The sequence below is a fragment of the Pocillopora damicornis genome, chromosome 10 (genome assembly GCF_964200805.1).
Source record: "Pocillopora damicornis chromosome 10, jaPocDami1.2, whole genome shotgun sequence".
Classification (NCBI taxonomy): domain Eukaryota; kingdom Metazoa; phylum Cnidaria; class Anthozoa; order Scleractinia; family Pocilloporidae; genus Pocillopora; species Pocillopora damicornis.
This window is the reverse complement of record NC_142679.1, coordinates 15,027,113-15,044,240: the sequence shown is the minus strand read 5'-3', so window position 1 is coordinate 15,044,240 and position 17,128 is coordinate 15,027,113. Positions and strand designations below refer to the sequence as shown.

Sequence of the window (17,128 nt, the reverse complement as noted above, 5' to 3'; positions counted from 1 at the left end):
CTTCTCTCTGAACTAGAGCCCTGACTAGTGTTCCACCCATCTCTCCATCTGCTCAACTTTGTCAATGATCTAAAAGCGGTGTTGCATTGGTGGCCTGCAGACAGATCATCTTCAAGAGACTTTATGAATCCCCAAGCTTCTCGGAATTTTGCCTCTTGTTTTTGTCAGTGCGTGGCTTCCCTAAATGTTTGAAGCAATGAAGTTTCTCTGGTAGCAGTTTGATCTTGCAGCATGTTAGTGAATGGTTGGAGTCGCAATCAGCGCTGTGGTATGAGCGGGTGAGAAGCACATGCTTAGGCTTGTACATCTAACAATGACCATGTCGACCCATTGTCAGTGCTTGGATCGAGGGTGGCGCCATGACATTCTGTGTTGTGGCTTCATCTGCAGATAGGAGTTGGTCCGGCAGAGGCCATGATAAGAGCAAAGCTCCAACCGGTGCTGCCCGTTCTCGTTTATCTTGCCAACTCCAAAGCAACCCAAGCAGGAAGACCAAGATTCATGGTCTACTCCTACTCTGGCATTGAAGTCGTCAAGGAGGATCGGATAAGGTGATTGCTGCTGTGGACGTTCTTGATGGTGTCGTTCAGGTAGGTCTTTTGCCCCAGGTGCGGAGGTCAAGGTTGGGGCATAGGCGCTGATGAGTGTTACTAGTCCTACAAAATGTATGGAGGCAGAGAGGCAGCAGGCGTTCTGATCCCTTGTCCCCTGGTTCAAGCATCTTCAGAAAGGTGTTGCTGACTGCAAACAGTACTCCGTGGTCTATGGTAGAGTGGCTTTGTCTACCTTTAGTCTCAGTAGCTCGTCGTTGATGACCGCTGTCTTTCTTGCGTCACTGATCTTCAGGAGGCCATCAAGTCCAGTTGTCATGGTGTGGACGTTCGAACATCCCAGTTTAAGAGCTGCTTTTTTCTTGTTGATTTTTCTTTGTGATAAATATGTTTTCTTGCCCGGTATGGAGGTTACGATCTGCTTGTCGGCGTAACTAATTCTCATACACCCAAAGAGGAAGGCAGACCATGGCGGGACAGCACCTCACTAGCTGAGGGCTGCCCAGCTTGAGGCAGGCGATAGCCTTCCAATGTGATGTGAAGATCTCTTCCACCATTGGAAGCAGCCCCTAAAACTTCACTCTACGCCAATTGAGCACTGTAACTTATAACCGGTTGACTGCTACTTCCCGTGTTTTTTCGACGCCGTGAAGAGATGCCTGTTTGTCCTCTTCAGAGCACAAGCCAGTGTTAGGTGGTGTAGAGGACATGCTGTTACCCAAGTAGCCGGACCCCACTCACCACAAAACTGATTGACCCAAAGGAGCAGCAAGGCCGATACAGCGGTTAATGAGGTAGAAAACGTAGAAAACTGTAAAAACTCCTAAAAAATCTCTCACAACTCTTGTGATTTTGTATAAGTCAGCGTTGAAATACTCCTGAAATAATGTCCAATGGCGATAAAATGTCCTTTGTCTAAGCCGATCAACAATTATTAATTTTTCCCTCCATGTTTAAGGGGTTGCAACATCAATTTCGAAATTGCTTTCAGCCATTTTCCAGGTTAAAATGATAGAAGTTAAAAAAAAAAGAAAAATCGATTGTGGGTCTTGCTTAGGCTCGAGCGTATCATAGGAGACGACAAATCTTTTGAAAGAGTATTCTATTTTTATCTATTTTGTCTTAATGGCTTCTTTTACGAAACAGCCAATTAGACAATCCTGGATGAGACTTCAGTCAATACTCTTTACACCAATCTTATCGATACTACATGTTAAGGGTAGATGTTTTTGTCTTTCTCTCCCATTTTCCGGAAAAGAGCTTTTCGGTACGAGCTCTACACAAACAGGGCGTGGGTGTTATCAAATGTAGTGACATGTTCACATTTTACCCTTTATTCAAACACAATGAGACACATGTATGGTTCTAACTTTAAGCCTGCCAAATTTCAATACTAACGCAAGTTATCTAAATACCTCAAAATTTAAAGTTTCTTTCGTTTGTCATTTCTACTTTCCAGCGGTGTACTTTGGAGACATCAATCTTCTGCCTTTTTTGCAGCGGTTTTGGTTGATGCTTTGTGTGTTGGGGCATCTCTGTTTGGCAAGGACCACACAGTTTTCCGCTGACCACGATTTTTATTATAGCACTCGCACCAAGATCCTGCAAGTTTCCAACCGCAACCTTGCCATCCCCAATCTTCAAATGTGTTTGGGTATGCAGTTAACTTAGAGTCACCTGCACCTTCTTTCACTTTCTTGTAATGGACACACGTTGGACCACGGCAGGAGCACCAAATGGGTTTGTAGTGGCAGTCATCGCCACTGTGGCAGCCCTCTTTTGCCAGGGTACACTCGAATTCTGGATACTCCTTGCTGGAGCTACTGGTGTGGTCAAATTTTTGGATGGCAAGTCCAGAGCTACTTATGTATGGACAACCATAATTCAAGAACCCAAGGAAGTAGTACTCAAGGTTTGTGGCTCGGATATTGTTAGGAGATCCATGTTTAAATCGGCTCTGCAGGATGGTCCAGATCGCCATGAAGGTGTGCTGAACAGACGCGGGAAATTCATCTGCCTCATCCATGAGTTGGCCAAGCAATTCAACCGACGTCGCCCCGTTTGCCAGCTTGCTATTTGTTTCCCTTTTTCCACCTATAACAAAGCGTTTCTCGCTTGTGCTCATCTTGCTCGCTTTGGATATCTCACTTTGGCTTACGTTTGAACATGCAGAGACGCCAACCTTTCCAACCTGGGTAGGTCCTGCGACGGAAACACAAGCTTTTACTTGGAAATCTCTTTCAGTGTAAGCCTTAGAGCTCTCTGCGAATGTCATTTGCTGAAATCTTGATCCGCGCTTCACAGATGTTATGGCATGAGAACCGTATTCCTTGAGAAAATTCCGATACTCTCTCCATGAGTTTGGTTCCCAGGGATTTCCGATGTTTACGGGCAAGTCCTCGAGGTCATTTAGAAATGTTCTTTTGAAGGTGGAGATGTCGTCACTCGTTAGACATTCTTTATCGACGTGGATCTTTTCTGTTAACGCCTGCTTGATTAAAGACATGCCACTCACTTCACTTTGCTGTGAACTTTTGCTCTTTGTTGCTACGGATACCGTCACACCCAACGAGTAGGAGGACTGCAAAGAGGCGCTCAAGCTTGACTGGGTGGCAAGTGACTTATAAAATTCCTTGGTATTTGCGTAGTATTCGAAGTGGCTGCTCGAAGACTTCAAAGTTTTCTTCACGAGACATTTGGAGGGGAGCTCCTCAAAGATCCTGTTCTCATGCTCCTGAAAGTCGGCCAATAAGTTGACCTTTCGAAGATCTATCACTCTTCCCAGCGCAGGATTCTCAGCGCCGGTAGCTTCACATGTTTCTTTAAATGTAAATAACCCGAGAACGAGAAGCACCAAAGGGACATGCATCGTTCTGCTTTCCAAAGTACAATCTACGGAAAAAATGTTGCGCAATTACTTGGGAAATTGGCCCCAGAGCGGGACCGAAACGTTTTAACGTGTTTGACATGAGGCGATAAAGGAAATGTTTTAATGAATACATAAAATTCCGGTTAAACCTTTTTTTGCCAGATATGAGAAACAAACAATAAGTTAGCATTTTAATTCGATATTTTAAGCCGAGAAACTTAGTTAAGTCATCTAGATATTGCTGTTTAGTGAGATACTTTTAAACTGGGCTATCTTGCGCGCTTGCTTGTTTGATGAAAGAAACCCCAATTTTCCATATGCAAACTTCGTGATAGGGCTAGACCTTGAACTTAAGCACTATGCCATCATAATAGCCACAAATAGTGAATGATACACGAATTAAAACCAATTCAACTCTTACTCTTACTTAACTTTATTATTTTTGAAAGTGAAAGATATAACAGTAAAGGGGAGTCAAATTTCAGTTTACTGACATCAATGAATTGCAACTAGGGAGATATTGGTGATCATTTGCCCGTAAGAAGAATCCTTCGGCAGTAACCTGGAATTAGTGGCAAGTTTTGCTTTGAGTGACTTGTAATGAGCTTCAACCTGTGCGAAAAGCTCAACAGTCCTCAGTGCTAAGACTGAGGCAGACTCATCAAATAGAAGTATGTTGGATAAAGGCCCTTCTCTATTACAGACTAAATGATGATCATTCTTACAATGATTGAATTAACGCAAGGGTATCCAAAACAAAATCACACCCTCACGTGTCAGTTAGGTTGTATTTTAGCACTATTTGAACGTCTCGCAAGTTCTTGTTGACGAACCGGTAGTTTCAAAACGATAGCTTTTTCAAAGGTTTAAATTTTTGAAGACTGTCTCTTAAATTAAGGGGCTTACGACTCTATATTTCACTCCGGGATTTAAATGATTCGGTCATTTAATGACACGTGTTTCTTTAAATACTACATGAAGTAATTTTTGAGCTTTACAATGAAGCACTCCTTCGAGTTTGTTTATCAGTTGTCTTCTTTTTAGTGGCGTGTATTATATATTTGCTTTTGTCTATTTTAAAGTTTGCGCGTTTGGTTCAAATTCGGGGGCGTAAAGTCAAACATCCCATTTTTAACTGGTGTGAATTCCGGCTTTTAAATTTCCAACTGAATAAGAATGAATTCAAAATATCTTTAAACAGGAAGCCTGTTTGGGAATTTCACCCGAAGAGCCTTTTGAATAGTAAACGAAGCTGTTTACAACACGTCAGTCTGGTCAGTTCTTTAATTACGAAGGTTATCTTAATGGAGGATGCACCCTTAAAAACCGTCAACATTGAGACCTGGAACGAACAGTTCGTATGTTGACTCTGAACAGACAGGCAGTTCCGAAACCCAACCTTGGAATTTCAATCGTCCGTTCTTTTTGAACCCCATAAACGACCAAGTGACTTCCTTTAACCATATTGCGGGCTTGAATTTGGTTACGACGCTCAGTAATATATGCCCTTAAGTAGAATATCCATCAGTAGTAACATTGCTGGTATTGTTAGTATTTGCAACTTAGAATGGAACCACTCAGATCTCTCTGTAAAGCAAGACGTTTTCTCCTAACCAGTCTCTTGGATTTGAGATGTACTTTTCAAATCCGAATTTTTCAAATTGTATGCATATTTACACCACTAATACCCCTGATGTCTTCTACAAAGAAAACATTAACAAGAATTGAGCAAAATGCTATGATTTTACCGAAGAAACAAAAATCAAGACGTTTGAATCCACCTTCTCTTGTTCGTTTTTACCAGTACCCTGTTTACAAGTGGCTTAATGAGATTTGGTACTTTTGCCAGTATTTTGAAGTTCAAAAGAGGAGATTACTTGAAAACTGTAAAGTGTGTTTGATAGATTAACTTTATGAGTTGTTCTACATTGTAGGATCAAAGATGAATTCTCAGATGATCTCAAGAGGATTTCCTTTGGCACCTATTCTATCTACGCACCTTATGATATCAATTCGTTCGACGCTCTCTTTCTCCTGACCTCTATGTGATCTCGATGTGTCGAAGTGGTGAGTTGCGTTTAGCTTTTACAGATTATACTGCTGCTTAATTTAGAAGTCATATCTCATAGGAACGTTTTCATGTAGGCAGTTCATGGTCCTCCATGAGTGAGTTTTGCTGGTAGTCCGCCTACGTAGTCCACTCTTCGGTATTCAAGCTGTCCAAAATGTGGTATTAATTCATATCTGACAAAAGCAAACGTAAGTGGCCAAATTAATAATTAAACGACTGCAGTAAAAGGAAAGTTGTCTTTGTCAAACGGTCGACTTGACCTGTGGCATCCTGATGAATCCGTCATAGAAGGCGAAAAAAGTTTACAGAGAGAAAAAAGATATGTCTTGGCAGGTAGTGTAGACAGTGCGAGCGATTTATAGTTTACAAATACGTAACATAATTAAAAATTTATCAGTGAAACAGAAAAGAAAAGAAATGTTCCAATTATAAAAAAGAGAAAAAAGATTACAAACGAAAAAATTAATCAATAGTGATTCTCAGTTTGTTCTACGTTAACTTTCAGTATTGCAGACTAGAAATTGGTGTCCTCTTTAGTTAGACTAGGTTGGGAAGTATTTTTTTTGCTTGAGGGAGTAGTAGTCGCCTATTTTGTGAAGTCGTTCGTCCGCGAGTGATTTACTGGTCGTTGAAGAAAGGGTCCTTTCGTCATCTGATATACACTTTACACAAGTTTCATATTTCTAATCGTGGTATTTAATCGGACTAGGTGCCGTCTAACAAAGCTTTCGCAACTGTACAATTCCCAGCCATGAGCCAATTAGCGATTACAAACACCAAACATTAAAACATATTTTAAAGAGTGTATTTATTTTTTGCAATTTTATATCAGTTAAACTTTACAAAATTGTGTTCCCCCTACCAATGATTATTTCGACACATTTTGCAACGCAGCTATGACACTGTAGTGTTGCTGTTTCTTCTCGATATGATGACGTTTTAAAACTCAATTTTTATCACGCAATATTCACAGGTAGTCCTAGTACTGTGCTACCTGTTCACAAAGCACAAAAGGACTGGGAATATTGCCACTTTCCATCGGCAGCGTTTCCCTCGCTTGAATAATATCTGTATGTGGACAACAATCGATCTAAAATCTCTGCTGAGATAGGTAGCCCGGAGAACTGATAAGAAGCGTTTTAAAAGAGTGTATTTTGAAGCTAAGTTTCCTTTGTGGGACTTGGTAATGTTTTCTTCTTGGTAAACCATGTGCCTCGTTGATGCTATTTTTAAGAGTTTCGCAGAATTACAAAATCCAAAAACAAAAAGAGATATGTAATATAAAGGAGTTTGAGTCGCTAACAGTGATGCAACTCAAGAGAACCAGTCGCTTTGATCTCCATTGTTAGAAGAAAGGAAAAAAATTATTTAAACAAATACTTGCAGGTTATTCTAGAAATTCACGAAAGCACTACCAATACCGCCATTAGGGTTAGAAAGATTGTTACCGTACAATATTACATATATCGGACAACCGTAACTCTTGTGTCATGTAATCGTTTGGCAGGTAGCTTGTTAAGGTTAAAAGTTACGTACCCCCTTCCCTTTTCATAGTTGTTTTAGCCTGTACTCATAGCATTAAGCGACAACGAGTGTTACTACCCACTCTTCCCCCACCTGATTGAGATACCAGTCAGTCTGAGGGCTACCTTCGAGCATTAATTTTCATTAGGCTTCCCTGACAATTCGCCTGTATCCATTTATACTCCTGGGTGAGGAGAGGCATTGTGAAAACTAAGTGTTTTGCCCAAGACCAGGCCAGGTCTCGAACCCAGACCCCTCGAACGGCATATTTACCAATAGACTGCCGAGTTTACCCTGAACTGAACTGATAATCTATTTTTAATCCGTAATAGCTGAATGAGCATATACTTAGGCCGCCTGTTCCTTACACTGTTTTAAAACCACCAAGATTACTACTACCAGGCACGGTCTTAAAGGATACTCTGGTTGGTTATTAATGTTTTTTTGTTTGTTTGTTTTTCGCGTAAACTGAGCGATAAAGAGCCAGCTCTAGGTAAAGGTGCCGCAAAAACTTCAACTTGTACCCAAGACTTAGACATTATTCAATTGAAATTTCCTCCACTGATTTGTCAATGTCTCAGATGAACGGAAATAGTGCATTTCGGAGAACATTTCTACGCAGTTTAGTTGTATTTCACGAAATGAAGTGTGCAACACTACGGGTGTAATTTGTATGTAAGATCCAAACACCACTTTGTTAGCAAATTACTCTACGTTCTCAGTTGTTTTCCTTTTACGTTGTTATAATTTTCCAATTTAACATGATGTCTTTGTATTATTATTTTAAGTTAAAAACTGATCGTTTGTGGTAGTTTTTTCAGTTAGTTTTGCTTTACTTGTGAAGGCATCAGTTCATTCGTAAATCAAAGTTGACGTCGCATCCAACAAATGCACCTGTTATTTGATAAGTTCATTTTTCTCTCTCTCTTGCTGTGCTGTACTTTAAAGTTTTGTTTGTAAATTTATGTTTTAGTTTAGTCGCTTGAATAATTAACCGTTTAACAGAGAGGCCACCAGGGAAGCAGATCAAATAAAGCGCGTGTAAATTTTACCTGCTGGAATCTCCTTTGAGAAGAGCCCATTTTGATTGTGTGTGAGGGATAGCAAAGACCAGGGTCGAATTTTGCGTAGGGAGGCTGAATGAACTGACTAATGGAAAATGTGATTTTATGTGACATGACAACTGCATCGCAAATTTAGACCGACACCTAGATATTCGAGGATTTTACATTGCGTTTAAACAGTTCCATGAACTCATTCAACATCATTGACTTTGCCTTATTCCAACAGTGGTACATTCATTATTAGAAGATCAGTTTGCAGTGATATTGTTCCTCCTCCCCATTCGCATGGGAAGATACTGACCAGCTTTATAGCATAAGTATATTATAGAGTGTATAGGGTAATTAAGTATTGTCAACTGAGTTGATAGCGTAAATTGGCCACCGTTTAGAGTCTTTAAGCTTATGGTTCGAGCGTTGGCCCTTCGTCACAGTGATTCGCTCTGACGAAGGGCTCACGCTCGAAGCGTAAACTTTAAAAACTCTTGACGGTGGTCAATTTACGTTATCAACTTATTTTATAACACAAAATTACCCTGTTATACTCTCCCACCGACGCAGTACCACAGTTTCTTCAGAAACTTACCCCTTTCATAGGCTTTTGAGTGTGTCTAGTATAGTGACTCGTCTTACCTTGGTGGATACTCGTTTTCGGTCGTAACGCTTTTTCCAGCAGCCCGTTTGGTCAATCTTAATCGATACTACTGACGTTTTAATAGTAGTTTCGGCATACACTGGCTATGTCCTTCTCTCCTTTTCTCCGAAAAATAGCTTTTCTGCAAGTGGTACACAGACAGCACATGGATGCGATCAAATGTTATAACAAGTTTACGTTTAATTCTTTATTCAAACTAATTGAGACACATGCACTGTTTACCAAGTTTAAGTGAGAACAATTTCAATTATTACATAAGTTTTCTCAGTTCTCCAAAACTTGAATATTCTTTCTTTTTCGTTTTCCTTTCCTACCGGTGTACTTTGGAGAGCTTAATCTTTTGCCTTTTACATGTGCGCCCTGGGTTTGTGCCTTTTGTGTAGCAGCATCTCTGTTTGGCAAGGACCACGCAGTTCCGCTAATCAAGATTTTCATTCTTGCAAGTGCAGCTAGCACTCAAAAATTTCCAGTCCCAACCATGACATCCCCAATCGTCAAATGTGTTTGCGTATGCGGTTTCTTTAGTGTCACCGGTATCCTGTGTCACCCAATTGTAAATGGACACATGTTGGACCACGACGGGAGCACCAAATGGGTTTGTAGTGGCAGTCGTTGGCACTGAGGCAGCTCTTTTTTTCCAAGGTGCCCTCGAATTCTGGATACTTCTCACTGGAGCCACTAGTATGGTCGAATTTTTGTATGGCAAGTCTAGAGCTACTTATGTATGGACAACCATAATTCAAGAAATCCAAGGTAATAGTACTCCAGGTTTGTGGCTTTGATATTAGTAGGAGATCCCTGTTTAAAGCGGCTCTAATGGATGGTCCAGATCGCCCTGAAGGTGTGCTGAACAGACACTGGAAATTCATCTGCTTCATCCATGAGTTGGTCTATCAATTCAACCGACGTCGCTCCGTTTGCCAGCTTGTTATTCGTTTCCCTTTTTCCACCTTTAACAAAGCGTTTCTCGCTTGTGCTCATCCTGCTTTCTTTGGATATCTCACTTTTGTTCACGTTTGAACATGCAGAGACGCCAACCTTTCCGACCTTAGTAGATCCTGCAACCGAAACGCAAGCTTTTACTTGGAAATCTCTTTCAGTGTAAGCCTTGGAGCTCTCTGCGAATGTCATTTGCTGAAATTTTGATCCGCGCTTCACAGACGTTATTACGTGGGAGCCATATTTTTCCAGAACAGTACAATACTTCACCCAGGATTTTGACTTCACTTTGTTGTGAACTTTTGCTCTTTGTTGCTACTGATACAGTAGCACCCAACGAGTAGGCGGACTGCAAAGAGGCGCTCAAGCTTGACTGGGTGGCAAGTGATTTATAAAATTCCTTGGTATTTGCATAATGTTCGAAATGGCTGCTCGAAGACATTTCGGGGGAAGCACCTCAAAGATCCTGTTCTCTTCTTCCTGAAAGTCGGCCAGTAAGTTGACCTTTCGAAGATCTATCACTCTTTCCAGCGCAGAATTCTCAGCGTCGGTAGTCTCACATATTAATTTAAAAGCGTATAACACACAAACGAGGGGCACCAAAGGGAAATGCATCATTCTTCTTTTCTTATGTCACTTCAGATATGATAGACGATCTACGGGAAAAATTGTTACAAAGCATGCGCAAGTGCTTTGAAATGCAGTCTCCAGAAAGAACCAAAACCCTTAAACAAGTTATACATAAGGTGCGTAAGATTCCAAGTAAAACGTTTTATGCCACGAATGTGGCTGGCATTTTCCTTTAAAATTTTTATTTCGGACGTTTTAAATTTTTAGATGTGACTGTTTAGTGAGACAATTATAAGATTGTTCTTTTGATTTTGAACGGCATTGGAGGATGTTAGGTCAAGTAACCTTCTAGCTAAATTACGACTACTACGTGCTTTTAAATCATTTGCTTGTTGTTTTTTGCTTTTTGATTCTATAAAAAGGAACCTTAAGTTTTAATATTAATATTAATTCTAGTTTGATGAAAAATAATGTAAACTCCACCTTCTGAAGTAACCAAAAGCCCATGACCTACGTTTAAGTTTTTCTCTAAACGATAAAAACGTGATGCAAAAAAGCTTGAAAAGATATGACTTTTTCTCAGGGGGCACAGTAACGAATCCGGTAATCTGATTGGCTTTTAGTGTGGTCCAGATTTTCCTGTCTCTAACCTCGGTCACAGTAACTCTCTCGTGAGTCACCTAGAACATTCCTAGCTTCGTTGCTATTTTCCATAAATAAATTTTGTCTTGCCTGCTGGGCAGTTTTTTCAGGCAAATCAAGCCGATTAATAACTTATTAATCGTCTCTTTTCTCACTCTCAAATCGCTTTTGTTGCCACTAGAAAAGTGTTTTCGAGATGAATTTTTGGTAGCAAATGTGTCATGAAATGGGTTTACATGCGGCCCAGACACAGTTTTCAATTACTCTAATCCTTCACAAACAGTTACTCAGAAAGTTAAAACTGTGATGTATTTGTTTACAGTAGAATTTATCGATGAAAATTTCATTCATTTCATTTTTTAATTCTCTCAAACAATTTTTCGTTGCAGCGAAGTTTTCAATCCTGCTACGTACAAATGCGCTTGCAATAAGTCTTTGAAATTGCACGATAAAAACCGAGTTAATTTAACGAGAAAAAAACCGCATTAAATTCCTCTTGGGTCTAGTGTCACATTTAACTTTAGTTATGTGGTGGAAAAAGACCAGATTTACACGCGCTATTGAAACTCTTCGACTCACTGGCATCTAATACTGCGTATAAACCCCACCATCTGCTACTACTCAAGAACATTGACAAATACAATTCTAGAAACCAGCACAGTTTTATGTTGCCACAAATACGCGCTAATCGTTACACGATAAGAAAATCTATATTAGAAAATCCATATCTATAATTGCGTATGTAATATTCACTTAGTGAAAAGTAGTCAGTACTGCAAAACTCCTTGATGTAGATATAAGGTATATGAAAGGCAGAAGAGCCTAAAATTAAGTAAAAATTCATAAATAGTTATAAAAACTTAGATCTCAGGAGAGTTTTGGAATTCATTTGCGTGCAAGTGCATGTGATAACTTTAGTTCACGGCAAGAACAACTCCTCCTAAAAAATGTAAAATTCCCCAAAAGGCTACAATTTATTTCTTTCGGCAACTACTTCAAAAATCGTTGTAAAAACGTAGGATTTTGACATCGAAAATTGTTGAATGTTCTGATAACCTAGAAAGAGGGTCACATTCCAAATTCAATTGAAGCAAACTTACTGGTGGTTCCGTAAACCTCAACTTTACGGCAGATTGATCGTTGCCAAGTAACTGGTAGAAAACGAAGGTATCTTGCATAAATCAGAACTTCCAGAGTATGTTGGTCAATTGTGTAGGATCCACCTTCCCAGTGAAATATCTATAAAATAATGAGAAAATATAACACGGTCACAAGTTTTTGAAATAAATTTTCTCAAAAAGAGGATTCAATAGCAATAAATATTGTAAACAGGTGAAAGGAACCGCTCATCTCCAATGCTGTCGCAGAAACGTGATGCAGAATATGGACTAACGTACGCGCCCTTTCGATTTGCCTAAAAGCGATACCGCTTGATTGGATCATGTTTACTGCAGATAATCTCGACCGATATAGCCGTCGATATATCGGTATATCGATATATCTCTTAGTGTACCCGTTCAAAAAAAGGAAAACATTCAAAAGTCAGCCTGTTTACCCATAATACAAGTAAGGGCCTTTAAACTTTCATATTGTCTCCTCTTCTCTCAAACCGAGCAAAAGCATGTTACGTGGGCATTGTTTCGACACATAATCCTCTTAGTTATATTTTTTTTAACTGACAGGAAAAATTTCCTCGCTGAGATTTCAAGGGAAAACAACACATCAATCTTTTAATCAGGTTTCGCAATGGCCACGGAAGCGCATATTCTAGAAATATTAATCAAGGAATTGAAGAAGGGAAATGGAGTAAAATTGAGTAATTCTTTCTTTTCAGTAGTCTGATTGTCCTATATAGATTATGCTAAGAGAGTGTCCGCTTGTCAATTCCAACGCAAATAAGTAGGTCAAACTAATGATCTTTTAAAGCCGATCCTGCTAAATTTCCAATCACATGCAGCGATGTGCTTATTACAGACAAACTGCATTCATATCTTCATGTTCCTGAGCAACCCGGCGATATGTTATCTGTAGAGATTAGTCTGATATTATATTTTTTCACTGCAAAAACACGTTAATTCTTCCTACAATATTTATCGTGATAAAAATACTTACATTGCAAAAACTACAAAATTACTTATGTACCGGTAACTAACTAATTACAAAAACGTTGAAAACGATAACAAACAGCCTTGCAAAAAAAGATTTTCTACGCGAGAAAAACTTCGAAATCGGACTCCGAGTCCGACTGAAAAATTTGGTCGAAATCAAGTTCGCTATTGTTTCAATTGTCCTCGGTCGATTTGTAGACCATATCGTCTTCAGAACCATCTAAACCATCAGGCCAGTACCACCGCAACACGCTTCTTTTCGTTTCCTGTCGTTCGCATTTTTGGGGTTTTCTCGCCTGTGTTGTTGATCGCGCGATTCGGTGGCATGTCGAACGTTGGCGGAGTCTCACCCATGTTAGCAATCAGATGCAGAAAGTAACTGTGTTCTTCGCCACAGCCTCTTTTATGTTTTTAACGTATGCAAATTATGACGTGCATGACAAACAATAGAATCCGTGTATAGTGCGCACCTCGATTTTGATGATTATTTTTATAGGAAAAAGAACCGAGATATCATTTACATACACAAAGTTGTAGATGTTCTACATTCAGAACTGGAGGCCAAAATATTAGGGGTGATCATATCTGTTACCCTCTATCACCCAATGAAATTGTCATGTCACTAATATAATCAAAAGAGGGCCAAATAGCGCATACATTTCTTGATCTTTCTAGAGCGAGCAAATGCTCCTTTCATATCGTCACAATCTAGCATTGTATAACATCAAATCTTTGAAAGACGGGCAGAATGAACAATGTTATAAACTCTTTGACTCAGTCGTATTTAATACTGCGCATAAACTCCACCACCTGCTACCACCTAAGAATATTGGCAAATACAATTTTAGAGACCAGTGCAATTTTACGTTGCCAAAAATGCACACTAATCGTTACACGAACACATTTATTGCATCTATGTCCAATCGGTTGATCTTTTATACGTAGTTTTTTTTTCTACACATATTTTTATAAATGTGAATATAACCTTAAATTTTTGTAAATTTTAATGCACTTCACCATCCAAAGGAGGCTGCAAATTTAAATATTTTCCATAAACTATCTAATGTATCCAGCTATCTAAAAGATGATAACTGTTGGTACGTTCTAAAATTCAGTCACTGGCTGACAATCCAGATGTAAATTGATACACTTTATATTACGTATCACAGTGTACACAGTATTTGTTTGATTTCACAGATATTGCGAAATATTTTTAAGATACTTTACAATCTTCGTTACTTGCATTTTTAATTTACTTGTGATTGGCTCTTATCAATACCATTTATTCACGAATCGCACCATTTTTTTGCTCTTCAAAATACATCTTTTTCCCAGCCAATGAGAAAGCCTTTCTAAAACACAAGTTTAGCACAGTATACAGACCAAAAGATCATCAGGTTATAATCTCTCGTACCGACTACAAAATCTTAAGTATTAGAAACTGAATTTTGCCATTTCAAATCTGATGTAATAAAGTGGTAATTGAACTGAGTGGAGTGCAATTTTGGTTTGAAATCATACTTGTAATCTCAAATTACGCGTATAATTTCAGACTGAATTACACTCAACTCAGTTCAATCATCATTAATTTATTAGTCATAAACTTGATCAGGTGTAACTCTGTATTATACAGTAATCCCAAGTACCTTATTAGAAGGTCACAGATATGCAGCAGCTCACCTAGTTTAACTAAGTTTAAAATAAAACTTTATCACTCCTACCTACATCGGCCTTCTGTTCAGCTAAGGATTAAGGGTTACAGAATTTAACTAATAAATTTTATTTTTTATTCAATTATCTATTTATTTATTTTTAAAGGTATGTATGGGTATTTATATTTACTTGATCATTTTTTTTTTCATACATGGTCTTTAGGTCACCTTATTAAAAATAAAAGCAATACATAATCATTTAAGCATAATTCACCTTATGTAAACATTTTCGAATGTTTTGAACTCGGTTTTGAATTGTGCTACTTTTCGAACGCTGCTGTAGGACAAAATTTCTGGGTTTGGCATAACTTTCTAAAACTCTCCAAACCCTCCCCTTCTCCTCCTGATCTATGAAGACAATTTAGAGGGACATCTGCTGTTCCCTGCACTTCTGCTGCATTTGGCGAAGGGAGAGGATCATCGGTATCTCCACTGTAGAATGTTCTGCTCGAAAGCCACATTAGGACTCTGGGTAGACGCATTACGCTAGCTGTTGAAGACGCACTTAACAGGACTCTGGCATACAGTTTGCCCACGATGCTTAAGAGGGAGATGCCTCTGTAGCTGTTGCAGTTGCTCTTGTCGCCTTTGTTTTTGTACTGGGTGACGATCCTGGCATCTCTCGTATCTTGTGGAACACCACCGTCACTCCAACATTTGACAAACGGTGTCATGTAAAGACTGCAAAATGGTGGTCTTGCAGTGCTTGATCAGGTCTGGGGGATGCCATCATTCCCAGGGGCTTTGCTATAGGTTAAGCTGTTAATAGCCTTGCTGATTTCTTGCAGTTTTGGTATAGCTTCTAACTCCTCCATGATTGGCAGAGGCGTCCATTGCTGAGGTGACAACAACCTTCTCTCTGGAGTAGAGCTATGAGTAGTGTTCCACCCATCTCTCCATCTGCTCAACTTTGTCAGTGATCACTTCTCCGCTGCTGGTTTTCAGGGATGCTTTTTTGCTCTAGGTTGGTCCAAGAGTTTTCTTGATGCCCTCATATATGCCCCTGATGTTGCCTGTTGCTGCTGCAGTCTGGATGTCGTTACTGGGCTCCTGCCAGTACTCGCTGGCACATCTTCTTGCTCTCTGCTGTACTTTGCTCCTGGCTGATCTGATTGCTTAGAGGGTCTTCTCAATTGGTGAGCGCTTGTTTTCAGCAATGGAAGCATGCTATGTAACAATAACAGGAATCAACTTCTCCGACTTGGCTTCAAACCAGTCGTAGTTCTTTGAGGTCTTCCTCCCAAAGGTAGCAAGAGCTGATTTCTGAATTACCTCATGCAGGTGGTACCATGACCTACAAGCGGTGTTGCATTGGTGGCCTGCAGACAGATCATCTTCAAGAGACTTTGTAGATCCTTAAGCTTCTCTTAATGTTGCATCTTGTTTTTGTCAGTGCGTGGCTTCCCTAAATGTTTGAAGCAATGAAGTTTCTCTGGTAGCAGTTTGATCTTGCAACATGTTAGTGAATGGTTGGAGTCGCAATCAGCGCTTTGGTATGAGCGGGTGAGAAGCACATGCTAGTCCTACAAAAGTATGGAGGCAGAGAGGCAGCAGGCGTTCTGATCCCTTATCCCCTGGTTCAAACATCTTCAGAAAGGTGTTGCCGACTGCAAATACTACTCTATGGTAGAGTGGCTGTGTCTACCTTTAGTCTCAGCAGCTCGTCGTTGATGACCGCTGTCTTTCTTGCGTCGCTGATCTTCAGGAGGCCGTCAAGTCCGGTTGTCATGGTGTGGACGTTCGAACATCCCAGTTTAAGAGCTGTTTTTTTTCTTGTTGATTTTTCTTTGTGATAAAAAAGTTTTATTGTCCGGTAAGGAAGTTACGATCTGCTTGTCGGTGTTACTAATCCTCATACACCTAAAGAGGAAGGTAGACCATAGCGGGACAGCACCTCACTATCTGGGGGCTGCCCAGCTTGAGGCAGGCGATAGCTGTCCAATGTGATGTGAAGATCTCTTCCACCGTTGGAAGGAACCCCCTAAAACTTCACTCTACGCCAGTTGAGCATTGTAACTTATAACCGATAGACTGCTACTTCCTGTGTTTTTTCGACTCCGTGAAGAGATGCCTGTTTGTCCTCTTCAGAGCACAAGCCAGAGCAGGGTGGTGTAGAGGACATGCTGTTGTTCAAGTAGCAGGACCCCACTCGCCACGACACTGATTGATCTAATGGATCAGCAGGGCCGATACAGCGGTTGATGAGGTAGAAAACGTAGAAAACTGTAAAAACTCCTAAAAATCCTTCACAACTCTTGTGATTTTGTATAAGTCAGCGTTGAAATACTCCTGAAATAATGTCCAATAGCGTGAAAATGCCCTTTGTCTAAGCCGATCAGCAATGATTTATTTTTCCCTCCATGTTTAAGGGGTTGCAACGTCAATTTCGAAATTGCTTTCAGCCATATTCCAGGTTTCGAAGTAAA

At 39.9% G+C, this 17,128-nt stretch overlaps 2 pseudogenes across 1 annotated transcript; both read right to left on the bottom strand.

Moving 5' to 3' along the window:
• Nucleotides 1–1,869: 1,869 nt before the first annotated feature.
• On the bottom strand, nt 1,870–5,611 carry LOC149039073 (DELTA-thalatoxin-Avl2a-like; annotated as a pseudogene). The gene is made up of 2 exons (XR_016180324.1): nt 5,420–5,611; nt 1,870–3,443 (listed from the first exon to the last, which is right to left on the bottom strand). The product of XR_016180324.1 is annotated as a DELTA-thalatoxin-Avl2a-like (transcript).
• A 3,339-nt stretch (nt 5,612–8,950) lies between these two features.
• On the bottom strand, nt 8,951–10,288 carry LOC149039072 (DELTA-alicitoxin-Pse2b-like; annotated as a pseudogene).
• Between the last annotated feature and the right edge of the window lie 6,840 nt (nt 10,289–17,128).